This window comes from Lissotriton helveticus, chromosome 8 (assembly GCF_964261635.1).
Source record: "Lissotriton helveticus chromosome 8, aLisHel1.1, whole genome shotgun sequence".
Classification (NCBI taxonomy): Eukaryota; Metazoa; Chordata; class Amphibia; order Caudata; family Salamandridae; genus Lissotriton; species Lissotriton helveticus.
In genome coordinates, this window is record NC_136069.1 from 138365604 (window position 1) to 138391394 (window position 25791).

General features: G+C 40.9%; 1 long non-coding RNA gene across 3 annotated transcripts in view; it reads left to right on the plus strand.

The window, feature by feature from the left end:
- Positions 1–25791, plus strand: part of LOC144772429 (uncharacterized) — a 1363881-nt gene that overhangs the window by 237442 nt on the left and 1100648 nt on the right. For all 3 annotated transcript variants that reach the window (XR_013599737.1, XR_013599738.1, XR_013599740.1), the window contains exon 3: positions 10580–10649. This is a non-coding gene — a long non-coding RNA (uncharacterized LOC144772429). The remainder of the gene's footprint in view (positions 1–10579; positions 10650–25791) is intronic.

Below are 25791 nucleotides of genomic sequence, written 5' to 3' on the forward strand. Positions count from 1 at the left end.
CACACACTACTGAACGCGCACTCTTAAGGGCATCAGCAGTGCACTGTGAATCGGAGCGTTTCACAGGCCTGTCACAGATAAGAAATGCTATCAAAACGAAATCCTACAAAACAATATACTACTGGCCGGCAGCAATTCATACCCGGACAACGTCGGGACGGGCTGCTAGTATATATATTCTAGCAGCCCGCCCCAGCGTTGCCTGGGGCAGAAAGGGGCTGGGGGCAGTACACCCGCTCCCGCCCCGACCTCCTCCCGTCCCGACTCCCTCCCGCCCCCACTCCTCCCGCCTGTCCCTCTGTGCACACCCGCTCCCGCCTCCCAATGTTTATTTTGGCCTTGAACACTCTACAACTATTTGCAAGGGTTTGTCTGAACGCACGGTTCTTGTGAAGTCCATGCATTTTGATATTTGCTCTGATCATATGTGCTCATATGTCAAGGTCTTAGAAGATGCACTTCTGTCCCCCGTGGAACATGATGCTCTATTCTTGGCTATGATTTGCAGTTGATATTCCATATTTCGCTCCACGCTGCACTTTTTTAATGGATGCATGCCGAGCCATCACTGTTCATTGAATATCTATGCTTTAAATCCCGTGTAGATGCACTGCTGAATTCTGATCTATGCATTATTTAGCATCACCGTAGATTCCACGCTATATGTTTATTCTGCTGAACGCAGGCTTTCCAATACCGATGTGTATGAATCGTTCAGCAAAGAGTGCCCCGCTCTGACCTGCTTCCGTTTCCCGCTCCCGCCCGACCCCCTCCCGTCCCGACTCCCTCCCGCCCCGACTCCCTCCCGCCCCCACTCCTCCCGCCTGTCCCTCTGTGCGCTCCCGCAGCCCGCCCTCCCACCTCCCGCCTCCCGCCTCGATTTCAATAAATTACCTGAGCTGCGATCTTCACTTCACCGCCGCTCCTCTTCGCCATGACGTGCCCGCGCTCCCCACTTCACACCGCAGCTCCATGTCTCTCCTCCTCGTCATCACACACGTCCTCATCACGCACGTCGCGGCCAGCACTACGTCACGGCCAGAGCAGCGTCGCGGCCGGCGCTACTTCCAGGGCACTACTTTATTTTTAAAGTTATATTTTTTAATGTACGTTTTTAAAAAAAAATGTATAGCCTATGTCCATCTGCACACCCTCACAATTTCTACAATGTATCGGGTGTGTGGATTGGCGCTGTGGTTCCCGAGTTTACCTGGCTCAAAGGTGCGTGTTCTCTCTTTATAATAGTAGTATAGATATATATATATATATTACCTACTGGCGGGCGCCAGTAGGTAGTTATAGTTAGGACCTAGTTTCCATAGGAAATCTGCAACATTCTATTGGGAATAACTTTGGTGTTGATGGACGGAATTGGCTGAATTTCTCAAAGAAAATGGCCAGCTCCGCTCCGCTCCTTTCCTGAAAGTTTGGGGGGGATTCGTCAAGCGGGGGGCGAGATAAAAGGGGGATCCTCAAACGTGTTTTCCCCATGTTAATTTCCATAGGGCGGTTGGACTCACTTTAAGCCCAAACGGCTGAATGGATTTCCACCAAACTTGGCAAAATTGTAGGGACTGGTAGCCCGATGTGCCTTTGCTATGTCTCAAGATATTTGCTCCAGAGTAATTTAGGTTAAAAAAAATATATATATCTATATGCGCGCCCTGGTACACGCACCGGGGCGCGCTCCAGCGCGCTACGCGAGTTCGCGAGCGGAAAGCTGATTGGCTCTCGGGTGTCTGTCAACATTCCAAACAGTCCAGAGCGGCCACCATCTTCTGTCTCGGTAGGATCGAGCAACGAGAGGTGGCAAAAACAAAGGGGAAATGACCAAAAGGGGGCAGGGTAGACCCCCCTTGACCCCCTAGGTTTGATGTGGGAGCCATAAAAGGGCCCCGCGGGGCAAAAACATTTTTTTTATATTTTTCGATTTTCGGGGAGGGAGCGCACCGGGGAGCATACCGGGGAGCGTACCGTGGAAAAAAAAGAATGACAGAGTTTTATAAAAATGTAGCATTTTTTTAAAAATTGGAGGTAGTTCTAAAAAGACTGTTTTTTTTATTCTTTTTGTTGTTTTATATTTTTGTTATTGTTTTTTTGAACATTTATTACTTTTTTTGGCTTTTATGAACAATTTTATATTTTTTTGTAATTTTTATGGGGACAAACAAAACAGGGAATTGTAAACGGCTCAACTGGAGCAAAAAAAATCAGGAAAAAATTAAGGTTTCTTTCTGCAGTTGTGGTTGTCTCCAGCACGGTTGACGAGTTTGATACTTTGCTCTCCATAGGTAATTGTAGTCCCGCAAAATATACAAACTATTTTAAAATCTCCAAACTGGGGTTGGATGTTTGGGACCATCTCCCTTGTCTCTGGACCCGATGGAGTGGGCTGTTTGTTTTTGGAGGTGCTCGGAGAAGATTGGGGAGAGTTTCTTGTTAGTTCTCTGACCTCTGCCGCAACATAGTTGTTTGGGTGCCTGCGTTGCATATGGCGAATCATGGTATTGTTGCCAAATGAATATTTTTTTGCAGGATTCCCCCTGGAAAGTACAGTGCCACAGATCAGACATGTCACTTTTGGAGCATTGACATTCTTTCGTCCCCTTGGGATTTTAAAAAACTCCCACACAATATGCTCCTTCGGTTTATAGGGGGGATTATCTTCAGGCAGGAACTGCCTCTCCTCCTCCTCCTCCTCCTCCTCCTCCTCTTCTTCTTCACCACCACTGTGGTGTTGTGGTGGTCCTTGTGGTGGTGGTGGTGGTTGAGATGCTCCTGCTGCTGCTGCTACTGTAGCCATTTCTCACTTACTAGAAACAGGTCTTCCTCAGTCAAAGTACAAAGTGAGAATGAGGAAAAAAGGTGGGGGCTTTCATCATTTGGAAAAAAAACTGTTCTGAACCAATGAAAAGTGTTATTTTCAGGTCACATGACCCGACGCGCTGACGCTACGTGCCCGGGGCATGCCCGGGGGCGCTTACGTTGCGCGATCGTATGCGCTCGGACGCTTCCGGGTGCGCTACGCCGTGCGTCATAAGACGTATCACGCGGCTACGCGATACGTCACGATGATGTAATGTCATGAGTGATGTCACTGACCATGTCATGAGTGATGTAATATGTGACGTTATCAGCAGTGCATTGCAGGCGCGCAAGTTATAGTGAGTCCAACTAACTATAACGTGGGAATTTCAATGGTTTTATGTCAGTAAAATTTCCAGCTAACTATAACTGGTGTCAAACCTATGGTTTTTTCAGTGAATTTAATAGGTTTTTTAAATGCTAATTCCTAACTATAACTGGTGTGAAACCTATGGTTTTTTCAGTGAATATATAGATAGATAGATAGATAGATAGATAGATAGATAGATAGATAGATAGATAGATAGATAGATAGATAGATAGATGTGTGTGTGTATGTGCAAAAAGGAAGCAGAGAACTCTGGGTAGTTCTCAGGTTTAGGTGGATAGCAACTCCTGTATAGAGTATAGTGTAGTTCCTATATTCCCAATAGACTCTGTGCATTGGAATAATATATCCTATAGATTTGACGTAGGAATTAGGTCAATAGGTCTCTATCGAATATACTAAACTTAGTAGTGAGTGCCAGCTAGCTCAGTGGTCACTAGAAACTTTCTCGAATTCACAAGAAGGGATTAGTTTCAGACAACCGCATAAACATGACAACTTTGTTTCCCAAGAATAGGAATATATCTCTCAGAGTCGTGGAAACAATGGATAACTAGTTCACTCAGTCAATCATGCATGCTTCGTTCCTACAGAGTTGCAGAGTCATAGAGAGACGGGCGTTTTCAATAAAAGGTGTATTGAACAGTCTTCTTTCTCATGCAAGAGAGGTGAACTGCTACAATTGTTAGACAGAATGCAAAGTATAATGTGTACAGCGAGAATAGTATTATGTAATAATACTGTAAGAGCATTGTATGGTTTCTAAGCCATATAAAAATAGATACATAAATAACATAGACTAAAATACTCAACTGGTACTTCTAAAATACGCCTACCCCAATGTACCTAACCTAAGTCTAGTACGAGGGAGGAAGTTAGTATGGTCTTTTGCATACGTTTAGTTTTGCCAAGAATCTATCAAAGGTTTCTCTAGGTTCTAATCAGCTCCATACCTTGTTAGAATCAAGGAGGTCTGGTATCTCTTTCTCGGGACTCGATTTCCCAACACCTGGGCATATGAACATCATGAATGAACCCCTGGGGAATAGTTGTTCATTGTAAAGTAACTGCGTTCTTGGAGAAATCAATATTTAAGCAAGGCAAAGTCGCTAACGACTTAAGCTGGTTTTCCAAGAAATCGTTTGGTGAACGGATGGAAGTAGCCATGCCTGTATTTGGGTAGCATGGGCTATGTCTAAATAAGGGCTTGATTTCTATGCCTATATAAGGACAATATGAATTGTGCCTATATAAGGACAAGAATCAGGAAAATCCATTCTGAATCTAAAACGCATACAACAAGAGCACCCTATAACACCACCAACACTCTGAATCTACTAATCTCAAATGTCTGTATTTCTAATTTGGGAACAGGCATTGAGTGTCTTGAAGAACTTCAGAGTGTCTCTGAACAGTTGTATACATATTTAACACTATGTCAATTATGAGTTTCCCTTATATTAGTGGTTGATGTTAATATGAGCTAGGCAATCAGTGCAGTGTATGGTTTAGAGTCAATGTTGCACATAACACATGTTTGCTCCACCTTAGGGAGTTTTATCTGTGATGACATTGAAATGCTTCATATAAATCTGAGCCATTTTGTATATACTTTCAGGCCTCTTATTCCATACTAGTTAATAGAATAACATGTACAAAAGAAGTTTGGATTATGTCATAAATTATGTCAATTGAGATGTCCTTTGAGATGTCATTAGTAATGTCATAAATGATGTCATACAACATGTCATGAGTGATGTAATATGTGGGAGGTCATAAGCAGTTCATGGGCACAAGGTATGGTTAGCTCTGCTAGCTATAACGAGTGAATTCCTCTGGGTTTTTTGTTCAATACTTTAATGTTGTCAGTGACATATTCCCTTAACTATAACATTATTTTAACCTTTGCTTTTTTATATGTATACATAGACATGTATATATATTCACAGAGAAAAACAAGGTTACAGGGATGTTATAGTTATGATCAGATTTCACTCATACAAAACGAGTTATATTCAGCAATTATAATTAGCTGAGCTAACTATAACTTACCCCCTCACAATGCACTGCTTATGGTCTCACATATTACATCCCTCATGACATGGTCAGTGACTTCACTGAAAACATCATCCAGTGAGTGTGATTGATTTCTAAAAGATTATGTGTTAAACATATATACCAAGATACTACAAAAGTTATAATAGTATACTTGCTGTACTACTAATGAGTAGCACTATTTCTTACATATATTGTGTGAGTGGCTATGTGTATCTGTGGGTGAGTGGGTGCCTGAGTAGCTGGAGGGTTAGTGAGTGGCTGTGTGAGTGAGTGTAGCGGTAAGTGAGTGGTTGTGTCAGTGGCTGTATGATTGAGTGGGTAGATGTGTGAGTGGCTGTATGGGTGGGTGAGTGGGTATATAAGTAACTGTATGGATGAGTGAATGAGTGTCTGAATTGCTGTATGAGTGAATGACTGGCTGTGTAAGTGGCTGAATGGGTAGTGAGTTGATGTATGAGTGGCTGTATTATAGACTAAGTGTCTGTATGACTAGATGTAGGGGTGAGCGAGTGGATGTGTGAGTGCTTGTGTAGATGTGTGAATGGGTATGTAAGTGGTTGTATGCATGTGAGTGAATGTGTGAGTGCTTGTATGGGTGAGTTTGTGGCTGTGCGAAGAGACTGTATGGGTGAGTGAGTGGTTGTGAGAGTGACTGTATAGGTGAATAAGTGGTTGTCTGGGTAGCTGTATGGGTGAGTATGTGGCTGCATGGGAGGCTGTGTGAGTACTTGTATAGGCCTTTGAATGGGTATGTTAGGGGTTGTGTGTACATATGAGTATGTGTATGAGACGTGGTATGGGGTGTAAGGGGGTGTGTAAGTTCTTCTGTGGGTTATGTCCTCAGCGATATCGTTTTAGATGACATCAATGATGTCATTGACCATGTCATGAGTGATTTAATTTGTGAGGTCATAAGGTGTGCATTGCAGGGGTGTAAGTTATAGTTAGCTTAGCTAAATCTAACTGCTACATTTCACTGGTTTTGTACATGTGAAAATCGAGCCTAACTATAACGGCCCTGTACTTTTGGACCTTTATTTTCCCTCTTCCTTCTCTTTTCAGCCTGGGATCACGGTCCCAACTGGCTCCCTGCCTCTTGCAGGAGCCAATATAACAACAACAAACATTCATCCTACACAACATCACAATATTTACAATGGTTGAAAATTTTTACATATAAACATCATTTCTTATTTGCCATAAAGATAAGCGTTTCAAATTAATTATTTTTTTGCAAGGTTAAGTTAAAGCAATACTGTTTTTGCAGGACTTTTATGGCTGGAAAAAGGGGGGGTCTACGCGTTTCGAACTCTAACCATTATGGAGTTCTCATCAGGACCACAAAAGAACAAGCTCCAAAGGGACTTGTTAGGACACCAGACTCAATCAGACGTCGGTTGATTCTTTTTCTGGGGTCTGGATTTGTTTAGATCATTAAGCAGGCTTGCGGTGGGTACTTCGCGGTGTCTTTGCATTCATGAAGTCGTTGCATCTGAATTGTCTTATTTGTTTCGGTCCCTCGCCTTGGTACGCGCTGTCAGCGCGACCGGGACCGTTGTCTATGACCCGTCTGCCTCAGAAGTCTTCTGTTTGCCGCGTCTGTTTAGAGTGGGTATGAATGTAAGGATGAAAAGCACACAGGTTAATGTCTAAATGTTATTTTGTTGTTTGGATTTGTATTTTTGCACAATTTTTAATTGTATGATCGCCGCTATCAAAAAATGAAAAACTGAAAAACATTTTTTTCTTTAATATGAAATAATTTGAATAAATAAATACCTGATTCAATCGGACCAAATAATAGTCCTTCCACCCACTTTTTGTTTCATTTCAATTAGTGGCAGGCAATTGGGATCAGAATTAACAGGTCGCAGTATTGGCAATTGTTGTTGTTATATTGGTTTCAAAGGCTTGGCCTTACTGCTTGGGAGTCAAAACCCAGTAGTGTTGTTAAGAATTCTTGCAGGAGCCGGCATTGCTGCTGCATGGCAGGAGCTGCTGGAAAGGCAGCTCCCTACTGCAGGAGTAATCTGTTTCATCTCTTTCCCTGCCTACGTGCCTGCGGGCAGGGAAAGAGGTGAAACCTCTGCTTCCAGCTGGCAGGACCACTTTGACAGTTCCCGCCCGCTGGAACCAGAGTGTCTGCTTTCACTTGGCAGGAGCTGTCAGTGCCCAAGTGAAAGAAAACAGCTATGTCCCGGGGATGTGCACCCTGGAACGTAGCTGAAGCCAGCTCTGGGGGGTGCGGTCCCCAGGGTCATGTATGGCTTCAGAAGGGGGCTGCGAATAACCCCTCCTTAACTTTTTAGGGCCGGCCCCGGGGATTTAAGGCTCTTCTTTTTTTTAAAATAAATACTTGGACCCGGGGAGGTAGGGTCAGTTTGGCCCCCCAATAAGCGTTTTTTATCCCCAGGAGGTGGTTGTTCCCGTGGCTTGGGAGGGTTCACGCGGTCCTCCCATCAATGATTCATTAGCCCCGGGAGGTGGTGGTCCCCAGGGCTTAAAGAGCCCATGAGGGGGCTCCATGTGTCCCTCTCTTTTTTAACCAATAAAGCCCTGTGGAGGTGGTGGTCCCCGAAGGCTCAATGAGCCTCAGAAGGGGGGGCCATGCCCCCCTCCTTGTTTTAAAAATGCCCCCGAGACCTGGCTCACCCTAGGGCTGTATTCAAAACAAGTTTGGGAGTCCATGCTTCTTTTTTTTTTACATTCTTGCTGTGGATTCGCTGATATTCTTACTCCAGACACCCGACTTACCACAGTTGCTTCCTTAAAGGGTTGGGGTACCCATTTGCAAGACCTACAAATAAGAGGAAAATGGTCTCTGTGCCAGATGAAAATGCATAAACTTTAGAACTCAAAGCCATGTCATTAATTCTCCAATCATTTCTGCCAAGGATAACAGGCTCCTCAGTCTTAATCTGTACAGATAACACCAACAGTATGTACTATGTAAACAAACAAAGGGGCATAAGAGATATCTGGCCCTATCCAAGGAAGCTCAAAAAATTTGAAAAGGAGTTTTGACAAACCTAATAACATTGCAAGCCGAACATATTCCAGGTATGAACAACATCGCCGCGGACACATTGAGCAGACCAAGAACTGCCATGAATAGGAGCTCAATCAGTCAACTTTGAACAAGACCTTCCACCCACGGGGCAAACGGACATTGGATCTGTTTGCAAGGCAAGAGAACCGGAAATGCCAATTTTATGCAAGCTTGAACCCCCAACAAGTGTAGTGGGCGAATACGTTTTCGATCTGATGGTAGAGGATCTTTGTGTACACATTTCTCCAGATCCCTATAATACCAAGACTTCTCAGGAAAATGAAGAGAGAGCTGTGTGAAATAATTTTGGTTGCTCCAATATGGTCCACACAGCACTGATTCATAGAACGGTTACTACTATTGGAGAAAAATCCCATTCAGCTGAAGCCTTTTAAGGACACTATTTACAATGAACCACAACCAAGTTCTTCCTCCAATCCCAACTTTCCTGCACTTATCTGCCCTGCTCCTGAATACAATGAGTTCACAAGTATAACCCTCCCTCAAGACTGCAGAGACATTCTTGCAGAAACTAGAGCTGACACCACCAATTAAACATATGAATTAAAATTGAAGCATTTCTGTTTATGGTACCAGAAAACAAACATTCACCCTATTTTGGGGCCACCAAAGCAACTATTACCTTACCTTTTATCATTGGCAAAATCTGGTTTAGTCCACTCTTCTATCAAAGTGCATCTAGCAGCAATCTTAATGTACAGATGTTATCTGGTTCACCATCATTAAGCTCGAATAGGCTCATTAAGCATTTCCTTAAAGGTCTTTTCAGAGTTTTCACTCCAATAAAGTCTCCTTCCCTGACTTGGTAGCTTAATACAGTACTTACGCAAATAATGAAGACTCAATTTGAACCTATACACAAGACAAAGGTCACATTTCTGACCTGGAAAGTAACATTGCTATTAGCTCTTACGTCAGCCAGAAGGGTTAGTGAAATACAAGCATTCACGATTAAAGAACCTTTCCTACAGTTTAAATATGACACTGTGATTCTCAGAACCAATCCCAGGTTCATTCCCAAAGCCCCTACGGATTTCCATCTTAATGAAACTATTCTACTAAAGACTTTCTTTCTGAATCCACGGACTGCAGCGGAGAAATCGCTGTATACATTGGATGTCAATAGATACCTGAAATGTTATTTACATTGCGCCAAGCAGTTTGGAAAATCAGACCAACTGTAGTAGCATACAGAAATCATCATAGAGGTGGTCCAGTTTCCAAGGTGAGCATTGCTCGATGGCTTTATATGTCGAGCAGCCACATGGAAGAACAGGCATACGTTCAGGCCACTTTATTGCCTGCAATTGGCACAACACAATGATGCCGCTGTGGGACAAGTGGTGTTACACCATTTATTTCAATAAGGTGAGCCTTTTGATTATAGATATATCTACCGTTTGCTATTGTATTATGTTTATGATGCACTTATAAATGTTCTAACTGCTATCTAGTCTGATTTAAGCATGTGAATCTATGAAAGGTCCAATACTAGAGAAGAAGTTACTTTACTGTAACTGTAGTTATCCAGTATTGATATATTTCATAAATTCACATGCAACTCGCCCTCCTCCCCATGGAGGCTCCCATTATTAATTAAGGATTTAGTTCCCTCTGGTGCTTGAAAATCCGAGGGAATATTCCGTTTTGGACAGTGTTCTAGAGAGGGTGCTATTGCCTAATTAGATGAAGTGCGCTTCACTATTAATGATGTGGATTAGCTCATCAAAAGACTGTCTTTTAGCCATTATAAGCATTGTGTACTTTATTAAACTGATTTAGGCGGTACCGTGGGACTTTCAATTTGATGACGGGGAATTATTGAAGCATGTGAATCTATGAAGGATACCAATATTGGAGAACTCAAGTGACGGGGAAGTAACATATTTTCTTACCTGTTGCAAAAATACTGTAAATAATGGTTATAAATTGTTATAGTTTTTTTATGACTACTTTTTAGTACGTCAGGTCCAAGACCTTAATCCTACTGTACTGGATACTGTGTGAAACATGTATAGTTGCTCTGTAGATGATTTATTGTAAAGTTTTTCCAGCTTTATCTGGAATAACTGTTGTGCCGTCAATTGCCTCACTGCCAACAGCTTGTAGCACATTTAGTTGTGACAAGGGGCTTGCAACTCCAAAAACTATGGGACTGCTACCCATCGGCAAGTAAGCACTGCAAGTCAATATTGTAATGAGCTCACCCTCATATGAAGAAACATTATTTCAGTGATTGTTATTTGTCACCTTTACAGTGCACAATCAACCATTTTTACATCATTAATCAACATTCAGTTTACCCTCAAGTGTGAATGTAAAACACAGGTAAGCCTCTGCGTTCAAATTCTGCTTCATATATGAAACGGCTGGTAGCATAAAACAGTGTATTTGTAAACTTTTTATTTATGAAAGAGCATATAATTATTCACAGTGTCACCTGCACTTGCCTCTGTAAAACCAACCACTTCCCTTGCTGTGATATGTAGTTTCTTTATCATGTTACATACTGAATAGTATTCACATGGCAACATAGATGTGGGCTATTATGGGGTAAAAGTTACTCAGAAAGTTTGCATCGATCTTTGGTAATTTTGCTTTCAACCTCAGTGCCAGAAACAACAGTGCCCGTTGTTTTTGCAACACTGTTTTCCCCACATGCTGTATACTTTCAGGACTGATGATGAGTCACCCCACTTTTGCACCATTATCACCAGTTCATTCTATTTTCTTGGTCATTGGAAGGACTAAGAATCACCAGAACTACATAAGGCTATCTTCATCAGAATTGAAGGTGGTTGTAGGAATGTACATACTGCTTTTGTATGTTAATGTGCAAGCATTTTTATATGGTTCATTTAGCAATGATAACTAATGTACTGTGTTTCTTGGTTCACGTTGTTCATACTATTGGCAACAGTTGCTGAAGCAGTTGTGAGTTCTGTGGCTGTTGAATGCTATCAAAGCACCCAATAGTGGGAAATTAGTGCTGTTTGAATATGACATTGCCATGTTTTACTATGATGCAACGCAGTTTATTGTTGTTTCTAACTCCTCCTGTTAACCCTGATTATCTGATAAAGGGAGTACTTCACTAGGGGATCTCCACTGATAATCATAAGCACTGAATAGACCCTCCCATGTGCCGGGATCCAGAGCAGTTTTTCCAAAATCACACTTTGGGTGGTATCTTCGCCTTACTTCAGAAAGGCCAGGAAGTACATGTGAAATACAATTCTAATTAATCAGCCTGAAAACTGGCTTTATTGACAAGCCCTTTCATTTACTTTAAAAGATAGAAGTACATTAAGCTTTAAAAAGGTCACAAAATAAAAGAAAAGTGACATTTTGAAAACATCCTTCATAAAGCCTTTTTACCTAAAAACACTTTATAACATTTTTTAAAGTGTTTCTCTCAGAATCCTTTACGGTGGAGTGTATTTGTAACATTCTTTTGCACAAAATGCCATCTCTTTTTGCAAACTGCTCACATTGTGGCAGAAAACTGACCAAGATAGACCATCATCTAATCTGTATCAGATAGCCAGATTACCATGACCCCAGAAGATGTTGTCACTGCAGCTTTCTTTCCTGGCATGCCCTAAGAGAGTGTGAGAAGATTTGCCTGCATGGCCAAGAAGAAAGTTGAAAACGGGAAGACACCCTGGCTGGGGAGACATCTGAGAGGTGACGAGAGGTTGCATTCTTTACCAGTTCCTCTAACTCACTGATGGGACTCGCTATCCCAGGGTCCACCTGACACTGCTCATTCCCTGTAGCTGCTGACAGGGGGAGGCATCTACCATCGCTCTTGAAGCACTGCCTCTCCCTCCGCAGCATGGGACTTGTTGGCTAAGGGTGAGACCATCTGCATCTGTCTGTGGCCGACCGAGGCCGGCCTACCCTATTGGCTGGTGAATTCATTTGCACCTGGTAAGACCATTCTTTAACATATAATTGCGGTGATTATATAGACAACCTTCTGTTGACATCAAGGAAATGCAAGACCTTCCTCAAGATACTGTGAGCAAAACTGCAAAGACTGCAAAAACTAGCAATGCTATTACTATGTGTGCTAACTGCATACCTTGAGATAATAGAACTTTTGATTAGTAATGAATTAATCTTTCACCCTTGCAAAAAAATGTAGAAAGCCTCCCCAACAATCAAAACACCACCTACATAGAACTCCTTACAATACTAAAACAACACTTCGACGACTACTTCCCACAAAAAATAGTCATTGACTTTGAACAAGCAATGATTCAGTCAATTTTAAAAATATACCCAAAAGGTTGCTATTATCACTTCAAACAAAGGGGGCCATTAGGATGACGGGCGGACTTTGTCCGCCCGCCATCCTATCGGATAACGGGACCGCCCGCCATAAGGTCTGGGGTCCCATGGGGGGTATTAGGATGCGCCCGCAACAGTGGCGGGCGCGTCCTGCATTTTTAACATTGTGGAGGGCGGTGCTCTCAGCACCGCCCGCCACAATGCTAAAAATGCTAGTCGTGCATGTGCATGCCTGCCATGTTGTGCATGCACATGTAGGGGGGTACCATAGGTACCCCACATGTGGCTCCCCCACCCCCCATCATCCTGGGGGCCCGCAACAGGCCCCTAGACAGAAAGACCGCATGCCTTTCCGTGTCGGCCACGCCGCCACGTAAAGGCACCCTCCCGCCCTCATCCTAATATGGTTGGCGGTGTCTCGCAGACACCGCCACCATAGGAAAGCACTTTTTCCACCAGTCGACTTCGCGACCGGCGGAAATGCGGCGGACGGACTTTCCGTCCGCCGCAGACCCCCCAGCCATCCTAATGTGGCGGGGGTCATTTTGTTGAGGATGGCGGGCGGATTGCCCCCGCCGGGCCGGCGGTAGCTACTGCCGGCCCGGCGGGGGCAATCCACCCGCCATCCTAATGGGCCCCAAAGTATCTGGAGACACCCTCAAAAATCTACTCTAAAAATAGATTACGCCACAAATAGCAACTTTGCTTACCAGATCAAAGAATATTAGCCCTGGCCTACGTACCAACAACAGAAGCAGCCAACCACTAGAACAATACTCCTTGCGTAGCCCTTTCTAGCAAGCCAACAAAAACAAACTAGCTCCTTTCCTAGAGTACTTCGAAGACACCTGGGTGGGAAGGCTACATAGGTCAGGGCACCGAAGGCAACTAAAGTACCAAATCCCCCAGTGGAACGTCTACAATAGCACTCTAGCTCAAAAAACTAAAACTAATAATGCAGTGGAAGGATGGCATAATGCCTTCCAAGCCACAATAGGATAACCAACCTTACATAAACTAATAGAAGCCATCAAAAAAGAACAGAGCTATCAAGAGCTAAGACTAGAGCAATCCCTAACTAATATAGGCCCTAAACTCAGTAAACAAACAAAAGCAATGTACAAAACTCAACTATTTCCAAACACCAAAGGGCTAAAATACCTAGACATAACTGCTAAATCTAAACTTTAAGTAAAAAACAATGTTTAACATTATTGGAATTTTAAATATACAAAACATTTAAATAAGATCATTAATAATTATAATTATGTCATTCGAAAATGAAAAACGTACATATAAATATATGACATAATATAATTATTAAAAGAAATAAGAAACAAGCAGACCAAATATTACCAAAAACATTTCCCACCCATAATATTAAAAAAACAACCTACAATTGTGTCGCAAAAGAGGGTCCTCGAAAACGAACAAATCCATAATAGATGAATCAAAAGACGAATCCATCCAAAATGAAAGCCTCAAAAAAATGCAAAAATGCAACTGTTGGAAAAGACTCCAACTACGCAATCCTCTCAATAACGAAACCCTCAAAAACCCGAAAATTAGCTTAGAAAAAAAATGCTCCAATAAACCCGAAACATAAAAGGAAGTGTACAAGAGTAATTTGTTTCAAAGAAACACAATATATTTTCCTTTAAAAAAAAACTCATCTTCAGCACCATCGTTCACTAAACTGAATACCTGAAAAAAAACACCCTCCCACAATAACATATATAAACCCACAAACATTAATTTCAACATTAAAACCAACATAACATAGTTAGACAACACATAACTAAGACTACATAACACACTACTACCTTTCAACACTACGTCAAACACATCAAACACTAAACTACCAAAACAACACCTAACTACACAAAAAACGAACATTTAACGCCTTAACAAATATAACTACACTACTATTACCATTCCCTTTACCCTAAAACTACCTTAAAAGTAAATTAAATTAAACTTACCTTAACCGACGAAACACAGCTCCCAACTGTGAGATTCTGTCATGAAACCACACTCACAGCCCCTTCAATCCCCATAGAAGTAAAAACCTGCAACACGCACGTTTAAAAACAGGGCCAATACTCAGTTTAGGAAACCCACCCCTGTCCCGTGCATCCAGCACTCCGTGTGTATATGTTCGTGAAAATAATGTTTAAAGGTGATTTGTGCGTGCATGCATCATTCTGTATCAGCATTTATTTCCTTTTGTGACTCTTGGCGGTGTAGGCTTAATTTAATCATTGTCATGGTTAAACTTGTGAATATTGGTTTCTGCCTCGCTTCACTTTGGCAGATGGTTTGAGGCACGCTTGTGCTCCGCTTCTGCTGAGAGCGGAAAGACGCGTTTGTTTGACTTCAAGAAGACGCGTGTGCTCCGCTTCAGCTGAAAGCGGAAAAAGACGCGTTTGTTTACATTTCTCTCTGCGCGAAGAGAGAAGCCCAGCGTCAGAAGGCACGCATGCGTCTCAGCGTTTGGGTGTGGTTCAGCTATAAAAACCACACCCGAGCTTCTGGAAGATGCTTAGCCTTCCAGCCTTGCTTGGGGAAACATCGCGCTTCATCGGAAGACCTTCAGGATTCCTTCAAGGTTCGCAGTTTGCAGAAAAGGACCAATTCAGGACAATGCAGCAGCAAGATACTGAAAGCTAAGTGAAAACTCTTTTCCTCACAGGCGCCCACCGCTAGCAACCTTTTTGGAAAGAACAATTTTTGGAACATTCCCTCTGAATTTACAAGAAGGGAATTATTGGAAGAAAGACTTTTGAATCAATGTGTTCAATTGGGACATTGATTATAATTTCAATTTAGTCTATGTGTATATTTCTCTGTCTGCTGTGTATCTATATTATTTAGTTCTTTAAGCAGGAAAACAAAGTCATCTGAAAACGTTGAAGTGGTGCAAGATTTTACAGTTAGCAAAAAGTAAGTGCAAGCTGAAAGGGAAAGTTGGTTTTAGGATTTTCTTGTAGAATTGGTATAATTGTGCATTTGTATCCTTGTAGTGAAACTGATGCCACGCTGCATTTACTTCAAGAACTCCATCTCCTCACCATCTCATCTCAGCTAACCTGTTCCGTCACACCACACCACTTCCAGGACGCGAAGCCTCTCTTAGTAGATCGCAGGTAGGACACTTAAATCTAGAAAGAGGTTAACTGAAATTTAGATTAAAAGTAAGAGAAAGAGTCAACCCCATTGTGGCCAAGATACTAAGGTGAGCTTGTTGCTTTGCAGGTCGACTACAAGAACTCACATTAGCGTCAGATCCGGCCACTCTCCCTTTTAGCTATCCAGCATCCTGGCGCGTAATTCTACTAACCACCAGAGGTAGGATAGGTTTCAGGGAGTTTGGCTCATAGCGTCTCTGCAAAACCCGTCGAGCACCTTACAGGTAAGATTACTCAGTCTTTCAGGTAAGAGTGACTTGATTCACCTGACAGAAGGCTAAGCCCACGGAAAATAGTTTTGCCCAGACGCTATGGACCAAACAGGTCAGGTGTCTCTTCAAGACATAGCAGCTATGTTAGCTGAGATTAGACACGAGAATGCTGAACTGCGTAGGGACGTTTCTGAACTACAAAACAATTTACAAACTTCCAAAACATCTTGGACTTCTCCTATTAGGCCAGCAATCTTTCAACCTACAATGCAAACCTTGTATAGTGGTGACACATCTAGTTCCCCTTCTGCATCTACCCAAATTCAGGTGGTTACTCCTGTTCCTGTACCTTTAGCACCGCCAGAGAGATTCTATGGCGACTGCAATAAGTTTGCTATATTCTTAAATCAATGCCATCTGCATTTCATAGCCAAACCCTCAGCATTCCCTGATGATTCAGCGAAGGTAGCTTTTATTCTGTCTTATTTGGGTGGTGAAGCAGCTCTCTGGTCTGTACCTTATGTAGAAAGAAATGACGCAATTCTATATGATCTAGGTCATTTTAAAAACACCATGAAAAAACTATTCGCCAAGCATGTCTTTGTGCAGTCGGCAGATTACGAACTACTAGGTTTGAAACAAGGGTCCTCAGATCTTTTACATTATATCTCCTCCTTTAACAGATTAGTAATAGCAGCTGAATGGCCAGAAGACAAGCGAGTGTCTTTGTTCTATAGGGGGTTGAAGGATGATTTGAAAGATATGATAACACAAATTCTGGATCCTCCCACTGACTGTGAAGAATTTATTGATCTGGTAGTTAAATTAAATCATCGCATAATAGAAAGGAAGGGAGAAAAAGGAAAGACAGATTTCAAATTTTTCTTGTCTAAAGATAAAGCAAATCCTAAACATGAATCCACTCCAAGGCAAGATCCAACAGAACCAATGCAAATAGGGACAGTTAGAGGGCCTCTGTCTAAAGATGAAAGAGAGAAGAGGAGAAAACTGAATCAATGTATGTATTGTGGGAAATCTGGGCACTTTGTCAAGGAGTGCCCAACTCGACCCACAAAACCTAAAACAAAATCAGTCGATGTCAACGCGATATCGCAGTCGGAAAACTAGTGAACTCGGTAGACCAGGAGGTCAGTTTATCGGGTAAGCAACTTAGTTTGGCCTCTAATGCTCCAACAATCTCACATAGTCATCTCTGTATGAGAGTTCTCCTTCAATCACAATTAGACAACACTCATTCATGGTCTGTGGATGCTTTGATAGATTCAGGAGCCACAGGCAATTTTATCGACACCCAATTATTTGAGAAATTAGGTTTGCAAAGAACTGAGAAAAAGTCTCCAGAAATAGTCAGGGCCGTGGATGGAAAAGAATTGACTTCAGGTCCTATACAACATCACACTGAGATCTTGACTATGATATGTGCAACTAAACATAGTGAAGATATAACCTTTGATATTATTGATGCCCCTCAGTTTGGTCTAATCTTGGGTATTCCTTGGTTAGTCCTCCACAACCCTTACATTGATTGGTTTAATCGAACCATTCTCTTCAAATCTGATTATTGTCATGCAAAATGTTTTCGGCAATATCCAAGTACCGATCTCATAGTCCAAGGCTATAATTTTCCAAAACAAATTCAGAGTGTACTAACTATTACAGGAGTTCGTGAAGACTATCATGATCTTCTGGATGTATTTGACAAAACAAAAGCCAATACCTTACCACCGCACAGGGATTATGATTGTCAAATTGATCTGGTTCCAGGAGCTACATTACCATGTAGTAGAATCTATGCCCTTACTGAGAAAGAAAATGAACATCTTAGGACATATTTAGATGAATACCTCGCTAACGGTTTTATCAGACATTCTAAGTCCCCAGTCTCCTCTCCTTTATTTTTTATACCAAAGAAGGGGGGAGAATTGCGCACTTGCATAGACTATCGCGCAATTAACAACATGACTGTCAAGAATAGGTATCCATTGCCCTTGATTCCTACTCTACTTGACCAAATTAAAGATGCAGCAATTTATACAAAACTAGATTTACGAGGAGCATACCATCTAGTAAGAGTCCGAGAAGGCGATGAGTGGAAAACTGCTTTCCGCACCAAGTTTGGACTTTATGAATATCAAGTCATGCCCTTCGGACTCTGCAACGCTCCAGCAGCATTTCAATTCTTTATAAATGAGGTGTTAAGGGAATTTCTTGATGTTTGTTGTATCGTCTATATTGATGATATCCTCATTTACTCCAAAAATACTACTGAACATGTGAAGCAAGTACGAGCCATTTTGAAGCAGCTTTTGCAGAATTCTTTATTTGTTAAACTAGAGAAAAGTTTGTTTCATGTTACCACCGTGGATTTCTTGGGGTATATCCTCAGTCCTTCTGGCATAGAAATGGATCAAAAGAAAGTGCAAGCCATAATTGATTGGCCCATCCCAAACAGCGTTAAACAAATCCAGAGCTTTTTGGGATTCGCAAATTTCTATAGGCGATTCATTAAGGATTTCTCACAAATCATCACCCCAATTACTAAATTATTGAGAAAAAACGTGAAATTTGAATGGGACGCTGAAGCTGAAACAGCTTTTAAAAAATTGAAAACTCAATTTACTTCCGCTCCAGTTCTAAAACACCCAGATCCTTCCCAACCATTTATTGTAGAGGCTGATGCATCTCAATTTGCTATCGGAGGTATACTTTCCCAAAGAAGTACTACTACTGGTCAAATGCATCCGGTTGCCTTTTTCTCTAGAAAACTCAATCCCACAGAGCAAAATTATGCTATAGCAGATAGAGAATTGCTTGCCATTAAAGCTGTCTTCAAAGAATGGCGACATTACTTGCTAGGGGCCAGACATCCTGTGACCATTTACACGGATCATAGAAACCTTCAGTCACTTAAATCTGTAAAGGCTTTATCAGCTCGACAGTTAAGGTGGACTTTGTTCTTTAATGATTTTGATTTTATCATCACCTATCGTCCCGGAAAAGAAAACAATAAAGCGGATGCTTTATCAAGAATTGGAGGTAGTGATGATATGAACATTAGACAAGAGCCCGTACTTCCGATCATTCCTTCTGAACGTTTTCTTGTAGGTCTTGTAAACTCAGATGTTGTGTTAGATCTTAAAGAAGCCTTTCAATCACAATCAAAGGAGGAATGGAATAAGGCCTATCCTTTGTTACAGTGGAGAGAAAATGTTTTGTACATGAATAATCAGGTGTTTGTACCTATTGAACCTCTTCAGAAAAAAGTTTTACAGTTGTATCATGACACTTCTTTGTCCATACATCCTGGAGTAACAAAGATGTACCAACTGATCAAGAGAAAGTTCTGGTGGCCTTCATTGTATAAAGACATACAACATTACGTGGACACCTGTACTGTTTGTAGTCAGAACAAGCCGGTACATCATGCTCCTAGTGGTTTCCTATTACCATTAACTTTACCACCTCAGCCCTGGCATACTGTGTCGTTAGATTTTATTGTTGAATTACCTCGCTCCAAGTCAGGCTACACTACGATACTCACAGTAGTAGATCATTTCACTCGCTATGCTCATTTCATACCTCTTTCTAAGCTTCCCACAGCTCCTGAATTAACTCAAGTATTCATGAAAGAGGTAGTGAAGTTACATGGAATACCATCAGTCTTAATTTCTGACAGAGGTCCACAGTTTATTTCCCATTTTTGGCGTAATTTGGGGAAGGCTTTGAATATGGAAATTCGTACCTCCACGAGTTACCATCCCCAAACTGATGGGTTAACAGAACGCACAAATCAAACTGTTGAACAGCTGTTACGTTGCTTGTTAGTCACTCATGATCAGGATTGGTCAGAAATCCTTTGGGCCGCAGAATTCGCATACAATAATGCTGATCACTCCTCTATTGGTATGTCCCCTTTCTTCTGCACTTTTGGTTATCATCCTAAGGAGATACTAGGATCAGATTTAGGTTCAACCTTAGTTCCAGCAGTTTCTGACTATGTAAAAGATTTAGTTGATATTCAACAAGAAGCACAACAACATCTGGCACTAGCCAAAGAAACCCAAAAATTGTACGCTGACAAACATCGTTCTAAATCACCTCTGTATTCTGTGGGAGACAAGGTTTGGTTGGCAACAAAAAATCTTCGGTTGAAATGTCATAAAACTTTCCGCCCCAGGTTCATTGGCCCCTTTCCTATAGAAAGAGTGGTTAACCCTGTTTGTGTGAAATTAACGTTACCAGCTAGGTTTCGCATTCATCCTGTATTTCATATCTCTTTGATTAAACCATGTAATCCTGGAACCAGAAGTCTTAAAGATCCTCCAGTTATAGATGTTGATGGAGTTCCAGAATTTGAAGTTAAAGCTGTTCTGGATTCCAAAAGGGTAAAAGGAAAATTACATTACCTAGTTGATTGGAAGGGTTACGGTCCTGAGGAAAGAACTTGGGAACCTTTGGTGAATCTGCAAAATGCTCCTAAAATTCTGAAGATTTTTCATGCTAAATACCCTAACAAGCCCAAACCGGTTCCTACAGTGTTAGGAGGGATTCTACGAGGGGGGTACTGTCATGAAACCACACTCACAGCCCCTTCAATCCCCATAGAAGTAAAAACCTGCAACACGCACGTTTAAAAACAGGGCCAATACTCAGTTTAGGAAACCCACCCCTGTCCCGTGCATCCAGCACTCCGTGTGTATATGTTCGTGAAAATAATGTTTAAAGGTGATTTGTGCGTGCATGCATCATTCTGTATCAGCATTTATTTCCTTTTGTGACTCTTGGCGGTGTAGGCTTAATTTAATCATTGTCATGGTTAAACTTGTGAATATTGGTTTCTGCCTCGCTTCACTTTGGCAGATGGTTTGAGGCACGCTTGTGCTCCGCTTCTGCTGAGAGCGGAAAGACGCGTTTGTTTGACTTCAAGAAGACGCGTGTGCTCCGCTTCAGCTGAAAGCGGAAAAAGACGCGTTTGTTTACATTTCTCTCTGCGCGAAGAGAGAAGCCCAGCGTCAGAAGGCACGCATGCGTCTCAGCGTTTGGGTGTGGTTCAGCTATAAAAACCACACCCGAGCTTCTGGAAGATGCTTAGCCTTCCAGCCTTGCTTGGGGAAACATCGCGCTTCATCGGAAGACCTTCAGGATTCCTTCAAGGTTCGCAGTTTGCAGAAAAGGACCAATTCAGGACAATGCAGCAGCAAGATACTGAAAGCTAAGTGAAAACTCTTTTCCTCACAGGCGCCCACCGCTAGCAACCTTTTTGGAAAGAACAATTTTTGGAACATTCCCTCTGAATTTACAAGAAGGGAATTATTGGAAGAAAGACTTTTGAATCAATGTGTTCAAGTGGGACATTGATTATAATTTCAATTTAGTCTATGTGTATATTTCTCTGTCTGCTGTGTATCTATATTATTTAGTTCTTTAAGCAGGAAAACAAAGTCATCTGAAAACGTTGAAGTGGTGCAAGATTTTACAGTTAGCAAAAAGTAAGTGCAAGCTGAAAGGGAAAGTTGGTTTTAGGATTTTCTTGTAGAATTGGTATAATTGTGCATTTGTATCCTTGTAGTGAAACTGATGCCACGCTGCATTTACTTCAAGAACTCCATCTCCTCACCATCTCATCTCAGCTAACCTGTTCCGTCACACCACACCACTTCCAGGACGCGAAGCCTCTCTTAGTAGATCGCAGGTAGGACACTTAAATCTAGAAAGAGGTTAACTGAAATTTAGATTAAAAGTAAGAGAAAGAGTCAACCCCATTGTGGCCAAGATACTAAGGTGAGCTTGTTGCTTTGCAGGTCGACTACAAGAACTCACATTAGCGTCAGATCCGGCCACTCTCCCTTTTAGCTATCCAGCATCCTGGCGCGTAATTCTACTAACCACCAGAGGTAGGATAGGTTTCAGGGAGTTTGGCTCATAGCGTCTCTGCAAAACCCGTCGAGCACCTTACAGGTAAGATTACTCAGTCTTTCAGGTAAGAGTGACTTGATTCACCTGACAGATTCCATCTTGCAAAATGACCTAAAAACGAAACAGATAGACAGAAAAGTGAGAAATGGAGAGAGAAAATGGCTACGTAATAAAAGTGAAAAAAGACTGACTCACCATTGAAAAGAATGGAAGAAAAAGTTAGAAATCCCAATAATTAAATGTATTTTTTATGTACAAAAAAATATAGAAAATTGTAAAATATATATTAAATATTATATTATAAAAAACAAAACATTTAATATATTAAAATGTAGTTTCGTTTGATGTACTCACCTTCAACATATAAAATTACAATAAGACTATTGTAAATGTGCAACCAATATAACAATGTTTAATTAAAAAAATATATGATGCAAAAATATATTTGTGAATAAAATTGTAAATTATTTAATATATTCAATATTTCTTTAAATAATATTATTTAATATACTAAATAATAAAAACAAAATGTACAATCTATAACGTCGTAAAATACATATTATATACTCATACAACAAAAATTTAATTATTTAAAATGTATTAAAAATATGTAAAAACAAATGTTCTGACATATTTACTTTTTTCATAAAAATTATACATAATTAAAATCAAAATGTTTATAATAAAATAACTGAAAATATATTTACTTTACTATTACATCACTATACTTCAGAAAAATGTAAAAAAAAATTAAACTTTACAAAAATATGTATGTAAAAATATATTTTGAATTTTTGCAAATGTACATGAAAAATATATATTAAAAATATATTATAATGATTAATAAATTCTAAATAACATCAACATTTCCAGAATCCTTTATCAATATATTCAGAAATTGTATAACAAGATCAAATATAAAAAATCCAATTGTGAACAAAAATAAATACATCTGTTTTCAAATAAAAACATTAACAATAAAAACTGAAATAGATCTCCTTTTTATTTGAACTTTCATATAAACTCGAAAAAAACTACATATTAAACAACAAATATTTACTTTTCATCACTCCAAAACCAACTAAACTAAGGGAAAGTGTTGGATAATGAACCAAAAACAATTGCTATTCCAACTCCAAAACCAACTAAACTTAGGGAAAGTGCTGGATATTAAACCATAAAAAATTACTATTCCAACTCCAAAACCAACTAAACTCAGGGAAAGTTTTGAGTAATGAACCATAAGAAATTACTGTTCCAATTCCAAAACCAACTAAAGTCAAGGAAAGTGCTTGATAATAAACCAAAATAAAATTACGATTCCTAAATCCAAAACCAACTAAACTCAGGAAAAGTGCTTGATAATGAACCAAAAAGAATTCCGATTCCAACTCCAAAACTAACTAAGCTCAGGGAAAGTGATGGATAATAAACCATAAAAAATTACTATTCCAACTCCAAAACCAACTAAACTCAGAACAAATTGCTAGATAATAAACCTTAAAAAATTACTATTCCACAACCAAAACAAATAAACTAAAGGAACATGCTAAATAATTTTAAAAAATTATAAATATATAAAAATATAAAAACTTTTCAAAACTGTGAAATAAGGACCGAGTGGCCACACTCGTACTGACTGGCAAAGACTTTTTGGATTTTCACAAAACGACCGACTTCGTTCATATAACACCAACTGACTTCCAAAAGTGTGCCACATTGGCCCCGCTACCTTCAACAACAAAGGACCAAGTTAAGGAGGTGATACCCCCTAACACTTGTGACTCTAATATTATCAGAAGGCCAAAGGAGAGCACCTCCCCTCCTCCTCAAATGCCAATCCTAAACCGGGAAGTAGGACCTGTTCGTCAGGAGGGTCAGAAGAAAGCAAATCCATTTGACTCTGCCGAGGACATTTTTCATCTACCTCCGGACGTACCTCTCTATGCGATTGTCTCGAAGGATGTCCAAAATTTAGATTCATGTGTACCAGAGTATTCGAGGGACCTACAGAGCAAAGTGGTACATTGGTTGTCATATCGGATATGTACGCAAAATGCTATAAGTCAGGACATAATTATGGTGAAACGGGCTACGTATGTGGGTTACACAAAAAAACAATGCCAAGGAGATTGTATAGCAGTTTATTTTTGGTGTCCGTTATACTTCTTCTCTGTAACCAAAAGCATAGATAGCACAGTGGGGTGACTATGGGGGAGAACATTAAAGCTGTAGCACTGGCCTTTTGTTATAATCCCAATACAGGCAATTCTATCCAACATGATCGTGGCCCAAGATATCCTGCCGCTAATCAACTTAAGGCCTGGAGAAGCAGAAATAGATTTGCTCACCGTAGAAGTTGCAAGGATTGGGACTGACAATTAGGCTCTTTGGCAGGTGGGAGAATACTGACTGCACAAGGGGAAAAGACAACTGCAGGGTACATTGCATGAACTGAGTGTCCGCATACCATCCCCCAGGGTAAGAAAAGAACAATCATGACATGGAACATTTCAGGAGTAAAAAATAAACTGTTGAATTCTGAATGGCGGGAGGCTATAAAGACATCACAACTGATTTGCCTTCACGAAACATGGCACATGGGATCGTTCCATGTTGAAGGCTGTTCCTCTATTATTATGCCAGCCACACCATCCCTCAGTGGAAGAGGAAAAGTGGGTTTAGCGGTATTAATATCAACTTTAACCCCTCTAACACTGATGAAATCTTACACTAGTTCACCCTACTTTTAGATTTTAGATTTACAATCCAAGGAAAGAGAGGGGTTTGTGCTGATAAACTACTATAACAAAAGGTTTGACTCTACTAATAGTATGGTAGTTTCTGATTTGAGGAAAGAGCTAGAAGCACTTGTTGGCAGCACTAAGGCAGCATATGTCTCTAGCTGGGTTGGGGATTTTAAGATCATTAAATGTCAAGCAGTAACAGATGAGGTCTCTGGGTATTTGGATGATCTTAGGAATGGTCAACCTCATCTTTTACATGACCCATTTTTATGTTTCATAGGGTATCCCAATATAGGCCCGAGTATTCGCCCAACCTTTCACCTACATTTACCGTACCATTACACTACATAACGGCTTTTGGTATTGACCTTTTACCTAGTTAGGCACTGCATAAGATGTTGAGTGGTTTTCCTCGAAAGCTAGCTTAATTAATTATGCATGAAGATTCCCAGAATCACAGCAGGATTACCATCCTCTGCATAGTAACTATGTATAAGGGTCATCCCTTCCGTCATCCACGACCGACATGACACAGCAAGGTAGAATCCCCTGAGGGTACCTTTTGGGTATATATCCACCATCTCCTTGCCAGGCAAGTAGAGGACAAAGTCTTCCATGCTGACATACTGATGTGAGACGCTGAGGTTCCTGCACGCACACACTCCAGCTCACTTTGGTCTGACATCCCTCGCGGGTGTCCATCTCGAGACCAAGACAGGGTCTCACAGTCTCTCACTTCAGATAATGGGGTTGGCTTCAGCCTAGGGGGATTCTTGGCTCTACACCTACATACATGCTAGGTACATTTAGGTACATCTAGTTAGGTTTGCATCATAGGAGTACACATTATTACTGTCATGTATTTATGTACCTGCCTGTATTCATCATTTCAGCACTATGGTAGAGATCTACCATCCATTTACTCTGTTGGTGCTTAATATCATGTATATCTGTTTCTGTTTTATGGTTGTTTTAGCACACCTATTTCACACTAGAATGACGCTGGTTCAATAAATGCTTATAGAAAACGTTCTCACCGTTTATTCTGTGTATCTCTCTGAGACAAAGTGAGCAACAGTGACTAAGCGAA